At 44.5% G+C, this 14,685-nt stretch overlaps 1 long non-coding RNA gene across 1 annotated transcript in view; it reads left to right on the top strand.

Moving 5' to 3' along the window:
- Positions 1-14,685, top strand: part of LOC113225216 — a 43,385-nt gene that overhangs the window by 11,516 nt on the left and 17,184 nt on the right. Inside the window, exon 3 of the long non-coding RNA XR_003309880.1 lies at positions 14,032-14,106. This is a non-coding gene — a long non-coding RNA (uncharacterized LOC113225216). The remainder of the gene's footprint in view (positions 1-14,031; positions 14,107-14,685) is intronic.

The following is a 14,685-nucleotide window of genomic DNA, read 5'->3' as shown; positions in this document are numbered from 1 at the left end:
AGAAGGCCCTAAGATGAGCTTTGTGCCTTAATTTATCAATAAGGAAACACACCCCTGAATAATGTTTTTAATTGTCCTTTTTGTTTGGTGCCCTGAAAACTTTTACATTCTGGAGAGTAAAGCACAGTAAAGTTGAGAATGGGTGAGGGAAACTCCTTTCTTTTGTAAAGTGAGAGAAAGGCAATGAAAAAGCTTAGGGGTGGGGAGAGCAAAGGGGACCGATAGGACACTAGGAAATAGTAAATGCCATTTGAGTATCTTAGTGTCTCCCAGCAGTGGATCAAAATAGCCATATCTGCATACCCCTCAGAAGGTCCTCATGGATGGAATTCTTTCTCCACTGTCCACACATTCACACTCACAAGCTCACACTCACCAAACATTCCCAAACACACACCTTCATACCTACAAACACCATTGTACACACGGATGTATGCTCATAGGCTCACCTACATACACACCGTCATCCATATACACTCACAAACTCTTTCATACACCTTCACACTCACACACCAAAACACACATCCATGCACACGTATGCACACTCACCTTTTCTTCACTCACACACACCTACACTTACCCACATTGCAGAAGTTGGTAGAAGGCTCAGAGAGGTCTTTTATTTCCTCCAGGTCACACAGTACAACTGTGCACCCCAGTTTTAAGACTACTGCTCTAGCTTACCATGTGAGCTCCCCTCATCCAGGCCAAAAGTCTTGCTTTCTTTCTAGGAGAATGCGAGAGAGATGTGATTTTTTTTAATGGAGATGTTTCAGCCCCTTCCTTGTCAAGGAGGAGAAGCTGCCAGGTCCTGGCAGGTCCGCATGAAACCCTGGCTGCCCTCTGCTGTGTCAGCAAAACTCTGTCTGCCCTGGGCATCAGCGGGGTTTTTCTCTGAGGCACCCCAGCCAGGGCAACTTGTCTGAATAGCCTAAAAACCTAGAAATATACTTCATTGACAATCAGGTATGGCATTAGTCACTGGTTGGTAGCAAACAGAAATCATTCTTAATGTGCCCAGACACACTTGTACACCTTGTGGTCCTGTTAGTCCAGTGGGAGGCAGTGTGGTCACCTAAGCAGTCACCTTGGGATATAGTGCCAGGCCTGCCCCAGTTGTGCTGTGTGGTCTGGAGCAAATAAAGACCTCTCTGGGCCTCCCACTAACCTCTGCAATGTGTGTGAGTGTATATATGGAGGTGTGAGCATGTGTGTCTAAATACGTTTAAATACGTGTGAGTATGTGTGTGTGCAGAGATGTGTACACATCATGTTTCAGTGAGTGTGAGGCAGTGCGAGAGAGTTTGAGAGTGTATGGCATATGTGTGTGATGCTACTGTGCAAGTGTGTGAGTGTGAGAGTGTGTAATGAGTGTGAGCATGTGTGTGCATGTACACATAGATGGTGGAGAAAGAGAGGGTCAAGCAGAAGGGAATCTTTAAGGGAATTTCCAAAGTATGTTAGTATCTCCCAGTGACAGGTGAGGACACAGGAGACTACTTCTCTTCTTTCAACAGATACTGATTTGTTCTATACAACATCTATAGTTTGCTGCTAGGCTCAGTGTTGAAGTTGAATGATACAGAAGACAAATACAGTCCTTGCCCTCATAGAGCTGACAGTCTCGGATTCAGATAAGAGCACAGGCTTTTGCAATTCAGTGTGAGAGTTGCAAGAGGGGCTGTAGGGAGTGCTATGGTCTGAATGTTTGTGTCCCCACAACATTCATATGCTGAAGCCCAAGGTGATGGTATTAGGGTAAAGGGCCTTTGGGAAAGTAGCAGGTCATAAGGGTGGGGCCTTAGAAGGACACTCATAAGAGAGACCCTCACCGGTTCTACCAAGTGAGGATACACTGAGAAGTTTGCAGTCCACAGCTGAAAGAGGGTCCTCACCAGAACCTGAACATGCTGGCACCCTAGTCTCAAACTTGCCTCCAGAACAGTGGGAAATACATTTCTATTGCTTACAGGCTGCCAAGTCCTATGGTGATTTGTTATTGTGGCTTGAATGGACTAAGACAGAGAGCTACGGGAGCACAGAGGAGGAGCCCCCGGACAGACAGGACAAGAGGCCGGGTCTTGCTGCTGAGACCTAAACCACAGGGTAGAGAGCTGGGTGGGGTGGAAGCAGCGGATCTCTAGGCCTGTGCTTCCACTGTGGTAGCCACTAGCCATATGCAACTGCCGAGCACTTGAAAACATGGCAAGTCCACATTGAAATGTGCTGTGTGGAATACACACCAGATTTGGAAGACTTCGCATGGAAAAAAATGTAAACTATCTCATTAATCATTTTTATATTGATTCCACGTTGAAGTGATAACATTCTGGATAGATTGAATTATAAAATATGGTTCATATCCTTTCCCCACTTTTGGATGGGGTTGTTTGGAACTGAACAATGAGCTCACTTGGACTCGGGAAGGGGAACATCACACACTGGGGCCTATCATGGGGAGGGGGGAGGGGGGAGGGATTGCATTGGGGAGTTATACCTGATGTAAATGACGAGTTGATGGGTGCTGACGAGTTGATGGGTGCAGCACACCAACATGGCACATGTATACATATGTAAAAAACCTGCACGTTATGCACATGTACCCTAGAACTTAAAGTATAATAAAAAATTAAAAAAAAAAAATATGGTTGTTCATGATACCATCACTCCTTTCTTTCACTTTTTTTCACTGTGACTACTAGAAAACTCACGATTGCCCATGTGGCTCCCATTCTATTTTTATTGGCTGGCACTGCTCTAAGCAACAAGAACGGTCTGCACAGAGCTCAGAGGCAGGTGGGAGTTCGATGGATTTGGGGAATTGGAAGGGATTTTTAATTGCTGAGCTTGGGGTTTAGGGAGGTCATGGGGCAGCCTCGTGAAGCATCCCAGTGAGCCCTTCAAAGGAGCCTGACTGTATCCTGAAGGCAGCAGGAAGGATTTCAGTCAGGGATGTGATCAGATCAGACTGATGTGCTTCAGAAATCCTATTCTGGTTTTATTCATGGAAAAAGGGATGAGGAATGAGAGCAAAACTGAAAATAGGAAAGACGAGTCAGAGACTCTTGCAGGCAGGGACCTGGTGAGAGGTGACCGTGGCCAGGGCTTGGTATTCTCAGTGTGGATCGAGAGAAGTGAACCATCAAAATGACTACATTCATTACAGACACCTCGGATTTATTTCAGCAGGGAACTCTAGAAGAGTTAAAGTTTCCAGTGTCTGTATATTATACTCCTGGAATCCTCAAGCCACAGATGAATAGGGCAGGAAGGGAGCTTTCAAAGTGATTTGGACATTCCTCTTTAGGGGCTCTGATAGAGTAGGGCCCTTTAATCCCCAACCTGAAGAACTACCTAACAGGCAGGTGCTTTTCTTCCTGGGATGAAGAGAAGAGACTTTCTTCCCAACAGAAGCTTGTCAAAGCAGCAGTAGCTTGAGGGTACCCCAGGATGTGGGCCACAATGTCCACGGAGGCTGTTTTGCATGTCATTTCTAACAATTGTCTCTGCAGGCTGCCGTCCCAGAGAACATCCGAGCCAGTGATTTTAGGTTTTCTTTCTGCAGAAGCCAGTGCTTTGGCAGATGCTTGCAGAATGGTAGGGTGCTTGTCTGGGCTGTCTTCCTGGTGCTGTCTGCTTTTCCAGCCCACAGTGTAACAGCCTCTGGCATTTGATGCACCTGACTTAGAAAATCAGGTGTTACTTGCCAGCTGTTCTTAAAACTGTCTCCCAATTGCTTTTCCCATTGTGGATCTTGTCCACTTCCCCCAAAATCTAATTCTTTATCTGTGATGCTAAATCTGATTACTTTCCTCCTCTGCCTCAAAATCTTCCAGGATACACCCGTGTACCATAGACCAAAGCCCAGCAGTCCTCCACAGGGTAATAATGGCTCTCTAAAATCTGATCTTCTTCCTCTGTGACCTCGTGTCCCACCATTCTTTCCAAGTCTCTAACCCTCTAATGATGCCCAGCTGCCTGCTAGTCTCAGAACACACCACAGTTTGACTCATGCTGTTTTCTGCCTGCTATCAGCTTTCTGTTTTCTCTCCCTAGTTCCAAGTCCCAGGTACAACTACTACAGGTTGTGCATCCCTCATCTGAAAAATCAAAATAAAAATATTTGAAAATCTGAAATGTTTTGAGCACTGATATGGTCCCACACGTGGAAAATTCCACACCTGACCTCGTGTGATGGGTCACAGTCAAAATGCAATCAAAACGTTGTTTCATGAACAGAATTATTTAAGAAAGAATGCTGTGTAAAATTACCTTCAGGCTATGTGTATAAGATATATGTGAAATGTAAATGAATTTCATGTTTAGACTTGGGTCCTATCCCCAAGATATCTCATTATGTATATGCAAATATTCCCAAATCTGAATAAATACAAAATCCAAAATACTTCTGGTCCCGAGCATTTTGGATAAGGGAAACTCAACCTGTACCTTCTCCTTGAAGCCTTCTGTACCGTCTCTCCTTGTAAGGAATCCCAACCCCCACTGCCTTCCACGTGCTACTCTGTTATAGCACTTGGTCTGGGCAGTCTTGTGTTATTTCTTGCTTATAGGGTTTCCTTCCCCATTATGCTGTGAGTTCCTGACAGCCAGGAACTCTGTCTGCTTTGTGTTTATAACCTAGAAATACACAATAAATACTGGCTGAGTGACAGAATAACTTCATGGAGCCCTTGGGGTTTATAGTGTCCTACTTTAGTCTTTCATAGGGACCTGGAATATTTATGGCAACCTGGGGCAGGAGGCAGTGCTGGAACAAGGATGAGGTGAGTGAGGGGACCAGGGTGCAAAATATAAGAAGGCACCCCCTCTCTGGTGCTGATCTAGGCTTGCCTGACCCTGAGGGTGGGCACCTCCTAGGTGCCCCTCTTGTTTTCCCCTCATCCCAGTCCTGGCAGGAGGGAGGGATGAAAGAAGTCTTAGGATCTAAAATGAGTCTTGCCACAGGGCATCTATAGGGACAGGTTAGGCTGTTGGTTCCTCCTCTCATTCTGACACATGGAACTATCTGAACAAGTGAGCTCAACCCATGTCCAAGGGGTCCAGAAGTCCCAGCATGAGTCCAGAGCCTACTGGCATGAGGAAAGTGGCCACAGAGATGTGGCCCCACAGATGGGATGGCCTGGGGGAATGACTGACATTTGAAACACTCTGGAGACAGGCAGAAGGGTAGCCCTTACATGAAGTCTCTCTAAGGGAGCAAGTTACCAGTCTGTGGGCCAGGGCATGAAGCCAGAGGACAGTCTTAGGATGTAGAGCTAGTAGTACAAGCACAGAGATCACTGGGGCCCCTAGCTATTGACTGGGGCCTGAGATAGGATCAGGTCCTACAGAGATCTGAGGTACCAGGGTAATTAGCTGAAACTTCTGAGAGGGGTCATGTTTCCATGGGCAGGCCTCAGTGGACTAGATGAGGTGGAAAGAACAGATATAGTTACATTCTGGGGGTCAGTGTAGACATTTAGCCAGTGTCACCGGGAACATTATGTCTTTTGTCTGATGGCATCAAAAAAGAGTAGGGGAGTCACATGGGGCAAAGCACTCAACTCTGGGGCTGTGGAGCCCATCTCTGAGGGTATGAAATCCACCAGATCCATCTGAAGGAAGGAGAGATGAAAAGAGGAAGGGTGAGGCAGAGTCTATTTACATATGGGTCAAGACATATCAGGATTGGTTTGGGGATGGGAGCAGTGATGCTTTTATGAAGAGCAACCAACAGGCCCGTTTATAATCCTCTAGCCATGGTACCCAATTGCCAGGTTGCAGACTGGGGCTGAGTCTGAATACTCAGGGAATTATGTTTAAAACACAGTTTTATGGACATCAAGATTTGGAGATTCTGGTTCAGTATGTCTGGAGTAATTTTCAAAGAATTCTCAGGGTGACATGCTGCACGATACCACTACAGAGGACCACTAGCTAGGAACAAAGTTAAAGGAGGCAAAGAGACTGGTGGTTCATTTGGAGTTAGTCTCATGTTTTCCTTTAGCTCTCACTGAAGGTATGAAAAACTCCCAATAGGAAGTAGCACTGATATGTAGACAAAAATTAAATGCACATTTTTAAGGCTACTAAATGCTTCCAGCAGCTGTCTTTCCCTTTCCTCTGTATCACCCTTTTCAGATGTCTTAGTGCTGATTTTCTTGCTTTAGCATGGTTGTTCTTAAACTTTGCATGCCAAAGAATCACCATGGGAAAAACTGTCTTCCACAAAACTAGTCCCTGGTGACAAAGAGGTTGGGGACTGTTGACCTAGAGGGTTTCATTAAACACCCATTGCTGGGTCCCATCCGGAAACTTTTGAGTAAGTAGGTTGGGCTACAGTGAGCCTAATGATTTGCATGTCTAACAACTTCTGGAGCGATGATGCTGCTGTGCAGGGACCACTCTTTGAGAGCCACTGATGTGATGGGACAAAAGGTGTAGCATATGCTTAATTGTTCAGCAGGAGAAGAGAGAGAAAGGAACAGAAAGAATAAATATTTGAAGTAATAATGACCAACATTTTTCTAAAACTAGTGACAGATATCAAACTACAGATCCAGGAAGCTCAGAGAACAACAAGCAAGATGAATACCAAAAAATTCTTGCCTAGGTGTATCATATTCAAATGCAGAAAACCAAAAACAAAGAAAAAAAATCTTGAAAGATGTCAGAGAGAGAAAAATACCTTGCTTATAGAGAAACAAGGATAATATTTACAGTGGACTGGTCAGAAACTGTGCAAGCAAAGAGAGAGGGGCAAAATATCTAAGAAAACCCACCAACCTGAAGTTTATATCCAGTGAAATTGCTCTTGAGGAGTGAAGGACAGATCAAGACTTCTTCAGACCAAAAAAAAAAGAGAGCGAAAGAGAGATTTCATTGCCAGTGAACAGTGAACTTGCTCCTCTAGAAACGTTAGAGGAAGTTCTTCAGAAACTCAGGTCTATGTGAGAAAGAATAAGCACCAGAATAGGGATAAGTGAAGGTAAAATGAAAATTTTTATTTTTCTCATTCTTAATTGATCAAATAGATAAGTTTTCAAAGTAATAATAGTAATATGTATTGGGTAATTATAGTGTATGGATAAGTGAAATGAATGGCAGCAATGATATAAGAGATGGGAGAGGAAATTGGGAATACTTTGCTATAAGGTGCCTGTACTCCCTGCGAAGACAATAGTGTTATTTGAAAGTAGACTTACGTTAGTTGTAAATGTGTATTACTTACAGAAGTAAGGAGTCCAGATGACTGTGACTCCAAGATATGATCTAAGTCCCAGGGTCCTTTTATATCTGTGCTCTAATATCCTTAGCTTATTACTTCTATCCCCAAAGTCACTACGTTGTCCCAGATGGCTAATGATGTGCTGGTCATCACATCCTTGTTCTAGGAAGAAAATTGGAGCAAGTGGTACAAGGTATTAGTGTGCTCCCCCTTGGAGAGTATCTCCTTGAGGGGATTTCCTGGAAGCCCCATCCCATGACTTCCACTTGCATCTCTCATTGGTCACCTCTAGCTGCTGTGGAGGCTGGGAAGTATAGACCCAGAGCTGAGCACATTGCTGCCCTGAATTAAATCAGTTTTATAAGCAAAGAGAAATTGAAGAAAGAATGTTGAGTAGGTATATAGTCTCTACATAACCATCCACTGAACATTCCTCAGGGCCAAGTTTGGAAAATGTTCATATGTTACTTTCCCACTAGTCTTCAGTGTTTTGTTCTACACACATGCTAAATGGTCTTGGTTGGTCTCTTTCTGTGTCTCTGTGTACTTTTGTCTTTCTTTCACACGCATATATACAGAAATACCCATACCTGTTCACATATGTATCTTAGGTTACTCATAGAATATAAAAGACAAATAAAAAGTTACAGCAGAAGGAAATGTTAAATATTGTCTACCTTGGTGGCTCTCAACCCTGGATGCACAGTGGCTGTCAGCCTTGGTTCCCCACAATCACTGGGGAAATTAGAAAAGTATCTATGCCTGAACCCTACCAAATTTAATAATCATCTTTGGAGATAATGCCCAGATAGTCACCTTTTAAAATTTTTTTTCTAAAAGCCCCTAGTTGATCCTAATCTATAGCCAGGGTTGAAAGCCCCTGATCTAGACCAACTTCATTATCTTATAGGGCAATTATCTGTGAAATTATTGCTTGCATGTTTATTTCCCATATTAGATTGAAAACCTTACATGAACAGGAAAGATATCTGTTAATCACTATATTCATCCCCGGGGGTGGCACAAGGCTGACACAAAGTTGAATGAATAACTGAGTCAATGGATGAGTAAACTGAGGCCCAGAGAGGGGAAGGAACTTAGGCAATGTCATGCAGCACATACACATGTGACAGAACCAGCATTATAATCTCTGTCTTTTGACTCCTTGCTTGGTGTTCTTTCAGTTATCCCATGACTTCCATGGTTGGATGGTCACACCTTGGAACACTTTGCTCCAGAACTGGTAGATGTGCTCTTGTCTTCCTGCAGGCCACATTGCCTGCTGTTGTAATTATTTGGGAGTCATAGGTTTGGAACTATATCTTAGTTTTTTGAGCATCACCAGCTGACCCACCACCCATGACTGATTTTAGTAACTAAGGTGGGGAAGGGGTGGCTAGAAGGGAAGATGGGGAAATAAGCCCCATGTGGACTCAGGCTTTTGAAGTATCAAACCTTCATTTTAGGACTTCACTTGCCAAAGGCCACTTTGCTGTTCTTTAGCCTTCCCCTACTGTGCCCTACCTAAACTTGAATTTTCCATCTTCTCTAGCCAATTGCTCAATTTTAATTACCTGTCTGGTTGAAAAGTCCTGAAAACTAATTCACATCAAGGTGTTAATCATTGATAAGGTTTGATGGAATACATCTTCCTGGGATCTTTGCCTATCAACCAGGGACAGTGTCCTGACTCAAAATAAGGGACGTCTAATTGCAACATTTTATGTAGAAGAGAACAGAACTGTGAGGGGCACGTCAGGGTTTAAGCAGGGTGGGCTTCCTGGAGAGACTGTCCTCAAATCAATCAGAGGAAGGCAGCCAGGAGTATATCTTTGAGTAAGGCATCTGAAAGGCACTCTTGGGGGGTCAAAGTCTCAAGTCTCCCTGGGTTAGAGGTATACTTTGAACACAGAATTCTCACCTGTCACCCGTGGTATGAGACCAGCAGCTTTCCTGGGATTCTGTGGGGAGCTTGGCCAATGGTCTCAGACCCCTAGTGGTCAAGGAGGAAGGAAACACATCGGTGCCTGAGGCGGAGCTCTTAATAAATGTTAACTCTCTTTCTTCTCTCAGCAGGGACTATTCAGCCTGCAACCCCACAGGGAACAATTAGGTTGTTTATCCAAACCTCAGCCACTTTGCTATGTAATTGATTTTTCATTGAGTGTATTTAGGAAATGGTTATTTACATGAATACAGGCACACCAGGGACATGGCAGCGTCTGATCATAGGAAATGGGAGGGGACCAAGATCAAAGGGGTTGCTGGAGGAGGAATAGCAGGAGGGAGAGTGGGCTTTGGAGGCAGACATCCTAGGCTGAGATTCTGACTCTGCCGCTGACTGTGCAGATATGGGCAGATTATTAACCCTCTTGGCCCTGGTCTTTTTCTTAAGAGGGGGATAAAATTTACTTCCTAGTAGGGTTGCTGTGAGGATTAAGCTAAACCACGCTTGTAAAACACTAAGAACCGAGCCTGCCATATCATATACGCTTAGTAGGCTGTTGTTATTATTACTACTACTATTATTGTCCATGCCTGGGAAGCTTTCCTATCCTCCACTTAGCCTGCTGCTTTCTATGTCTCAGCACTTAGCCTAAGCCTCACCTCTTCCCCAAAGCCTTCCTTGACAGCCACAGTCCCATCTAGTTCCTGCCATTTTCCATAAACATTTATGAGATTTAATCTGTAGCATCATGTTTGAAACCTCACTTGCAAGCAGTATTTTATCCTTTCCTTCCTCTTGTCTAAACCAAGTGTTAGCAAACTACAGCTCACGGACAAAAATCTGGTCTCTTGACTATGTTTATAGAGCCTACGGGCTAAGAATAGTTTTTACATTTTTTAAATGGCAGAAAAAAAATCCAAAGAAGGATATTTTGTGACACATGAAAACTATATACATTCAAATTTCAGTATGCAGAAATAAAGTTTTATTGGAATACAGCCACAACCACTCATTTACATGTTCTCTATGGCCGTTTGCGTGCTACAACAGCAGAGTTGAGTAGTTGGGACAGAGACCATATGACCCTCCAAGTAAAAAATATTTACTGTTTGGTCCTTTGCAGGTAAGTTTGCTGAGCCCTAGACCATAAGCTTCTCACCAGCAGACAATGTGTGCCATTCTTGCTTGAATCCTTCATAGCTCATGGCAGAAAGCTCAGGCATATTGCAGGGAAGCAATAAAGCTTATGCCTTGCTGATTACAGCAACTCAGTCTTGCCAGAGAGGATAGACAAGGGGTCTCTTGTCTGTCCTCCCTCTGCTCCTGGTTTCAGGGTGTGGGTGGAAGGCCGTAGGGCAGGTGTTTGTGATGAGCTGTGTTCATGGTGGATTTGAAACCCTTAAAGGCAGAGAGACCAGTTCTTATTGCAGTGCTTAGAGAAGAAGATGGAAAGGAGAAGGAAATGAATATTAACAGGCGCCAATATGCGCCAGGCACGGTGCTATGTCTTTTGTATATTTTTCCTCATTATTTATGTATTCATGTATTCAATAAATATTTATCAAGCACCTACCCTGGACCAGGCCCTGTTCCAAGCACTAGGAATGCAGCAGTGAGCAAAACAGACAAAATTTTTTCTGCCATGATTGAGTTTACTTTCTATTTAGAGGTGGAGTAGGCATTCTAAAACAATAAATAAGCACAATATATTAAAATATTTTAATATTAAGTGTAATAGTATTGTATATTAGATGGAATTAAACAAATGCAAGGGAGAATTATAATAGTATTGTATATTAGATGGAACTAAATAAATGCAAAGGAGAAAATAAAGCAAGGATGTGAGAGAATATTTGCCAGTTTTTTTGTTGGTGAGGAGGGCAGTGTTGGAATTTTAAATAGGGAGGTCAGAAGAGACCTCTCTGACAAGGTGACTTGGACAAAGACTGAAGGTGTGAGCCATGTAGCTATTTGGGGAGAAGGACATTATAGGCGGGGGAAGAGGAAGTGCAAAGGCCCTGGGGCAGATGAGAACTTTGTGGGTCCAAGGAACAGCAAGAAGTGCAGTGTGACTGGAGAGAGAAGAGAGGGCAATGGGAGAGGAAGGTAGAGAGGTAAGGAGGGAGGGGAGGGGGGAAGGAGACAATTTATGAAACGAGATATGCCTCACATATCACTGTACAAGCTTAGCTTGTACCCCGAGGTAGGAAATCACGAAAGAGTTTTGAATGCAGGATTGAGCATATCTGATTTCCATTTTAAAACAATAGCTGTATGAGGTAGGTGTTGCTTGCTTTCATCCTACAGATAAGAAAATTGAAGTTCAGAAAGGCCTGGTGGCACATGATTATACAACCAGGGTGGGGCAGAGGTGGGATCTGAACCTAGGGCTTCACCAGATTCTCTCTCCTACCCTGTCTGTCTCCCTGCCTGGCTGGCACAGAGTTGAGGCTCAATAATTGTTCATTAGGTACATTTAAAGTAACTTCTGAGGCTTGGACAGTGAATGAACTGCACGCTCCACATGGTGCCCCATCTGCTCAGCCCTCCTTGGTGCCGGGGACAGCTAGTAACTTGGTCTAGGGGCTGGTTGGCAGGTCCCTTCTGTTTTCCTTAACCTTGCACCAGGTATACAGTGGCCAAATGACAAACATTAATTAAAGTATGAGGGAACAACTTAATTAGCCCCTAATAGTCACATGCTGCCAATTAAACACCTTGATGGCTAGTTTACTCTGGAGCTTAATTAGGTGTTTCTCAATAAATCTAGCTGTGTGCCACCACCTGTCAGTTTAGGAGCCAAATCTTTTCTTGGATGTGTCCTCTCTTAGGAGGGAGAAGGATGGCTGGTTTGGGGGGAGAAGTGAAATCTGATATTGGAATATCTCAAGATTATTTCATGGTCCTGTTGCGTATTTTACACTTGATGGAAATTACTGTGCAGGTAATATTTCACTTCTTGCCTGTGCCACTGCTGCACCTCTGGCAACAAGATCCTTTAGCTAAAGGGCCCTTAAGAGAGGAAAACCGGAATGTGCACTGCAGCTTTCCCCTTGTGTAGGTAATGTGGAGTCCCACTCTTCGGTGCCAAACTGTCAACTGCCTAAGCATAGACTATTCTCTTAATAACGGTGAAAGTGAATTTGTTTTGAATAAAGGGCTAGGGTTTCATAGCACCACAGGGGAGAAAGCTTTAGGCTCCTGCAAGCTCAGTGTGCGTAACTGAACCAAGAGACTGCTGAAGACATTAGCCTGTATCAGTTGATGGAGTAGCCACAACAAGGGAGATGACGCCCACTGGCACCTGGCACTATTCAGGGACATGAGCATTGAGTGCGGGGTGGTGTTTTCCAAGAAATGTGTACAAGCACAGACATTTCCCAGGGATGCTGACCAGCTTGGCAAGCGGACCTGGAAATCAAATCAGTTAAGGAATGGAGGAAGATATTGAGAGTGCTGAGTCTGGGGCTTAGGTATTTCTTGGGACCAGGAACTGGGTAAGGTAAGCATCACGGAACTGATGACAAGCTGCCATAAGCAGAGGGCATAAGCAAATTTCATGTTGCCCCATAGGGCAGTACCAGTGTCCAGAGGTGAGTGTTACCATAACCCATGCTTGTAACTATTGTACTTTCTGGATGAAGAATACAGGTTAGCCAGGTTTACAGCCCTCCCTATAGCTGGAACCATTTCTTCCCAACTTGCAGGCTGTGGCAATTTTATTGTATTTTATTTTTTTTCAGACAGAGTCTTGCTGTGTTGCTCGGGTGGAATGCAGTGGTGTGATGTCATCTCACTGCAACCTCTGCCTCCCGGGTTCAAGCTATTCTCTGCCTCGGCCTCCCAAGTAGCTGGGATTACAGACGCCTGAGGCTGTAGTAATTTTAAGACAGGACCCCAAAGGTCTTTGACTCTTTTCTCACCAAGAGGTGGGGTCTCTGCTCCCTTTCCTTGAATCTGCCCTCTGTGACTACTTCACTATTAGAATATAGTGGAAGTAGCCATGTGCCAGTGTGCAGCCCTGGGCCTTAAGAAACTGGCAGCTGCCACTTCTCTCTTCTGGGATGCTCACTGTTGGAACCCAGCCACTGCACTGTGGGGACGCAGACAAATACATGGGCAGCCATGTTAGATGTTTCAGCGACAGCTCCAGCTGAGGCCCCAGCCAGAAGCCAGCTTCAACTGCCAGACACATGAGCAAGGCTTCTGATGATTCTCTGCATGGAGCAAAACGAGCTGTCCCCACCAAACCCTGCTCATGTTGCACGTTTGTGAACAAAATAAATGCTTGTTGTTTCCAGCCCTATATTTGGGATGGCTTGTTAGACACCTGGAACATAAGCCAAGGCAGTCTCCCAGTCCTCAGAACCAGTCCTAACCTGAAGTGTCAGATATTTCTGTCTCTGCAGTGAGCCGGGTTAGCCTGACCTTGACTCACTGCCTGGTGTGTAGTAGTGTCTCAGAGTATTTGTTCAGTGGATGAATGAATACATGTTCCCACCATGCAAACTGGACTGTCTTAGTCCTGAGATGGGATCTTCCTTGAGATACCCTAGTTTAGTGGGTTTTAAACCTTGATTTTAACAATGGTGTCCATTTTTCAAATACAGTCTGAAGGTATTCAAAATATGTAAGTGACCTAAGTGTGGAGTTCCTTTAGGTGAACTGAGGGGAGGGCTTTCAGCCCTGCCAGCTCAGCCTCCCGCTCACCACCTCACCAGGACCCCAAGGAACTTGGTTTCTGTGGCGCTTAGCTGGAAAACCCAATGTCCTTGTTGATATAACTCTTATCTTTTGCTTTTGGTCCTGATCCTGAGTTCTCTCTCGACCACTTTTCACTCCTTTTTTCTCCCAGGTGTAGCCACCACAGGCTAAAATTGAGCTGGAGTAAGTGGCAACAGAGAGTCTTTATTGTCTCCTAAGAGCCCTGGTAAGCGTCTGAGAAATTAAGTGCTCATTTCCCAGCAGATAAAAGTGAGCATTTGGCCAGGAACAGTGGCTCACGCCTCTAATCCCAGCACTTTTGGAGGCTGAGGTGAGTGGATTGCTTGAGCCCAGGAGTTGGAGACCAGCATGGGCGAAACCTTGTCTCTACAAAAAAGAAAAACAAACACAAACACAAACACACACACACACACAAATAAAAAATTAGCCAGGTGTGATGGTGTGCACCTGTAGTCCCAGCTACTCAGGAGGCCGAGGTGGGAGGACTGCTTGAGCCCAGGAGGTTGAGGCTGCCATGAGCCAAGGTTGCACCACTGTTTTCCAGCCTGGGTGACAGAGCAATATGAAAGAAAGAAAGAGAAAGGAAGGAAGAAAGAAAGGAAGGAAAGAAGGAAGAGAGAGAGAGGGAGGGAAGGAGGGAGGGAGGGAAAGGAAAGAAAGAAAAGAAAGAAACAAAGAGAAAGAAATAGAAAGAAAGGAGGAAGGAAGGAAAGAAAGAAAGAAGAAAAGAAAGGAAAGAGAAAGAAAAGAAGGGGAAGGAAGGAAGGGAAAGGAAGGAAGGGAA

This window comes from Piliocolobus tephrosceles, chromosome 1, assembly GCF_002776525.5.
Source record: "Piliocolobus tephrosceles isolate RC106 chromosome 1, ASM277652v3, whole genome shotgun sequence".
NCBI classification, from domain to species: Eukaryota; Metazoa; Chordata; class Mammalia; order Primates; family Cercopithecidae; genus Piliocolobus; species Piliocolobus tephrosceles.
The sequence above is the reverse complement of the archived record's forward strand: the minus strand, read 5'-3'. Positions and strand labels throughout refer to the sequence as shown.